Source organism: Podarcis cretensis (assembly GCF_951804945.1).
Source record: "Podarcis cretensis genome assembly, chromosome: 14".
Classification (NCBI taxonomy): Eukaryota; Metazoa; Chordata; class Lepidosauria; order Squamata; family Lacertidae; genus Podarcis; species Podarcis cretensis.
The window spans coordinates 16,110,742-16,115,079 of NC_137183.1; the positions used below are offsets into that span (position 1 = coordinate 16,110,742).

At 44.1% G+C, this 4,338-nt stretch overlaps 1 long non-coding RNA gene across 2 annotated transcripts; it reads right to left on the minus strand.

Annotated features, from left to right (window-relative positions):
* Positions 1-658: 658 nt before the first annotated feature.
* LOC307203527 lies at positions 659-4,118 on the minus strand. 2 transcript variants are annotated; one of them, XR_013833246.1, is made up of 2 exons: positions 2,636-4,118; positions 659-2,288 (listed from the first exon to the last, which is right to left on the minus strand). It is a non-coding gene; the product is annotated as an uncharacterized lncRNA (long non-coding RNA). The 2 variants fall into 2 exon arrangements; XR_013833247.1 differs by having other exon boundaries at positions 2,608-4,118.
* Positions 4,119-4,338: the final 220 nt, after the last annotated feature.

The window sequence follows — 4,338 nt, forward strand, 5'->3', positions numbered from 1 at the left end:
CCCCGTCGCAGGGATTCGAACCGCTGACCTTCTGATCAGCAATCCCTAGGCCCTGTGGTTTAACCCACAGCACCACCCGCGCCCATCATATCAGGTAACATACTGGTAATTTAATGGTACAGTGGTACCTCGGGTTACATACGCTTCAGGTTACAGACTCTGCTAACCCAGAAATAGTACCTCGGGTTAAGAAATTTGCTTCAGGATGAGAACAGAAATCGTGCTCCTGCGGCGCGGCGGCAGCAGGAGGCCCCATTAGCTAAAGTGGTGCTTCAGGTTAAGAACAGCTTCAGGTTAAGAACGGACCTCCGGAACGAATTAAGTACTTAACCCGAGGTACCACTGTACTCTGAAAGTACTTTCTATTGCTTTTTGCTTGCTTTACAAAAACAAAAAACAGAAGCTAAATAATAAAAGAGATACGGTTGAAGTAAGGAAGTTGAGAGTGAGTTTTTCACTACTTCCCAAAAACATTTGTTCCCAAAGACGGAAAGAGTAAGGTTAGACTACCAGCAAATTTTATGCTTGTAGGGAGTTTTCAGGAAAAGGAAACGTTAGGAAAGCTTGGAATACTAGGGAGTTACATATACTGTACCTACATCCATTTAAAGTGAATCTTTTCCACAAATTAAGATTTTCTGCCCAGTCTCTAAAACACTGATTTTTAGAACTTTTATTCCTCAAGCTCAATTTGCTTACTTACTTTACAATAATGAACAACTCAAATCCCTGATGCAGGTATAAGACGCTTGTGGTTCTCCATAGTTGGGATTCAAACTCCCATTAGCCCCAGTCAGCAAGGCCATGATCAGGGATTAAAATGGTAATCTAGTAACATCTGGAGGGCCACAGGTTACCTACCCCTGCCCTGAAAAAATCTTCACAGTAAGATACCTTTTCTCATGCCAGTTAAAGTTCTGATTTACTCACAATATTTCCTTCCTATAGTGGTTTTGCAATTGACAATAATGTGGTGGCTCCTTGTGTGTGGAATGCTCTCCACAGGGAGGCTCATCTTTGTTACAGATCTTTAGGTACCAGGCAAAAACATTTCTCTTCAACCAGGCCTTTGGCTGTTAACCCATCTATTGTCTTTTACTATTATTTATTAAATTTACAGTAACTGGGATTCCCAGGCCATACTGTAAAAGGCCCTGTACTATCTGGAAAAGCTTTGTCAGACAGCATAGTGAGGATGCAATGGTGGCAGTAAAGTATGCCTTCTTTGCTGCCTTCACTGACAAGGAGTAGGCTTGATAATAAGCCCTCAGCAGTGTTCAACTGCATTCAACTGGAGTTTTCCTCCACTTGCGTTCAAGCAATCTTCCAACTTGTTTCATTGCTCTGAACTCTGGAGTATACCAAGGAGCCAAGCAGGCTCTATGAAGCAGGAGAGCCTTTTGGATATTTCACAAGTTGGCCAAGGCTTCAAAAGAAACAGCTGTCTTGTCAGCTGGAAAATCTCCCCAAGCTGTCTGGAACTCAACTGAATCCATCAGCTTCTGAGTGCAGACCATCCTGCACATTCATCATTCATCTTGTTTTTTGTTGATAATTGTTAATTTCTTGTGGGAAGACTGATGATAAAATTGCACTGCTGCAACTATGTCCTAGTTACCAACTCACAATAGTCGTACCTTGGTTTTTGAGTTCGAAAACCAAGGCACAGCTCCCAATTGGCTGCAGGAGCGTCCTGCAGCCAATCAGAAGCCACGTTGGATGTTCAGTTTTCAAAATAATTCAAAAACCGGAACTCACTTCCAGTTTTCAATTGTTTGGGAGCCAAAATATACAAGTACCAAGGCATTTGGCAACCAAGGTACGACTGAAGTCAGAATCTCTTTTTTTAGTGTGCACTCATTTTTTTGGATTGGCTCCTATCTGTACAGCCATGATAAACATAACTTTTTATGTTTCATTTTTCATAACAGAAAACAGAGACAGGTTCATAAACCTCTTGGCCTCCGTAATCACTGCTTCAATCCCCATCACTCAAGCTCTTTTGCTTTCAACTCCAGTAACTTTCTCCCAGTGATCATGGCTCTACAACCTCTATGATACAGTAAATCAGGTATTTCCATTATTTCTAATGTGTGTTTTTCTACTGAGCAATGAAGTACATTTTTGCACAGAAGCAGCTTCATCCAAAGTTACTCAGAATTCACAGATTTGTATGCTGAATAGTTGGTTTGCAGATTGTGTCCTTGATGGTTCATGCTGAATGATACACCTTTTTTTTTTGTTGAAGAGACAGGTGATCTTCAAATTGTTCCATTGTTTTGTTATCTCTAAAGGGAAAAAAGAGTACTAATCAGTAATGTAACCCGTATACTTGGTACAGCCTTATTAATTAATTGCATCAAATAATGCAGCTATATCACCCACTGTAGTGGGTTGGGATAAATAAAACATCTGCATTGTTGTAACTCACATGGATACACTCATGTCAGCCTTAATAAAGATGTTGAATTCAAGATCCCCTACATAGCCTTCAATCTCTGGATCTCTGCCTGAATCCTTGAAGCCGACATTACCATGCCATATCACATAATGGTTTGGGTCTTATCTGAGAACAGCTAAACCTCTGAAAGCAGTCATTATTTTTACCTGCACTAGCTAATGCAACAGAAGATACCATTTGGATTAAAAGTCCATTCCATTCAGCAACCTGTTCATCAAAATGCAGGGTTTCAGACTTAAGGTCCTACACCAGACAGAAATGAGGACCTGGTTTGCAAGTGGAAATGTAGGGCAAGAGAGGACTAGAAGAACAGGACAAATGTGGGCTGCACAGTTTATGCGGTAAGCACCTGTTTTTTTCACAGAACAGCATCAGGTTAGTTACATTGGATGAACAATAGAAGCACAGCTTTGCTGATGATACTGCAAGAATCACAAAAACATGTTCATAGGCCTGGAATCAAGATACCAGCAGAAAAATTATGAGATCAGAAAGGAGTAGAAAAGCTCCTCATTTCTGGGAGTCTGTCTGCACTTGGCTTGCAGCCTGCATTCACTACTGACCCTGCAGGAATATTCTGTTCATTTACAAAGCACAGTGGAAGCTGTCATGTGGCCAACATAAAGCACTCTGAATCTTATAGGAAACTTACTAAATACAAAGTATATTTTATTAAATTTACAATATATTTTGAAACGTGGTTTGTTCTGAGCTGCCCAGAACACAATGATTGCAGTGAATTGACAGGGCATGGTTTCTTCATAAAACACACATACAATGCTCCCCACCCCATTTACCAGGCTTGATGAAGACTGCTTATTTTGTGGGGTCCTAGTAATGGTATTACCCCACTATTCCTTTTTTGGATTTTCCCTAATTACAGTAAGGCTGTGCACACACCATACATCCAAAGCACACTCCAGCCTCTGTCGAAGAATTCTGGCAAGTTATTAAAGGTATTGGGAATTTCAGTGTGTGTGTGTGTGTGTGTGTGTGTGCACGCGCGCAAACTTTTCCCATTATTTTTTGGGGGGGGCGGCGTGCTTTGCTTGAAATGCATGGCTGCGCACACTGCCCAACAGAGCTACCCTACTTATTTTCTAATTTAAGTTTATGAAGTGGCTTTCTTTCACCTACAATCCTATACAAACCTACTTGCGAGTAAGCCATACTGCACCGAGCAGCATACAGACACAAGCTTGCTTTTTTAAATTTTGCACTCTCTCATACGTTGCCCTGGAAACGAAACACACTGGAACATATTGAGGTTTGCACAGGATCTCACTGCGAACTCAAGGCCCACTCCTACACGTGTCTGCTCAGAAAGAAGACCTACGAAGCTATTCCTAGGTAGGTGGCATGGGACTGCAAACTGAACATTAATACTCCTCTTTGGCACCTCTTGACTTACTATCCTAGAGCTGAAAAAGACCTAATGCCCTCAGTGAAGCGCCTGTTGAGGAGCCTAAACACGCCTCCACTACTGAACCCGTCCCCACCCCCTCCGCCGTTCAGGCGGGAAAAGAAAACCCCCAACGGCAGAAGATGGCGGCTCCCTTTCTCGCCTCGTCTCCCCCTCCCTTCTTCCGGGCTCTGCGCGTGCGCCGTGCGCCTCCTCCGCCGGCCGTATCCCTCCGCCGCTTCCCCCCTCTTTTGTCCACCGACCGTTTGTGCGGTAAAATAATCCCGCGCCCCGATGAGGGCGAATGCGCCCCCTCCGGTTCGCAAGCTCGGGGGCGCGGCCCCCTCCCCGTTTCCACAAGGGGAGGGTGTTCCTCAGGAGAGGCGCCTCAGCGCGGCCAAAGTGGGTCCGCCGCGCTGGCTCCCCCGCCCCCTCGGGCCTCTCCTCCTTCCTCGCTCGCCTCACTCCTCCTCAC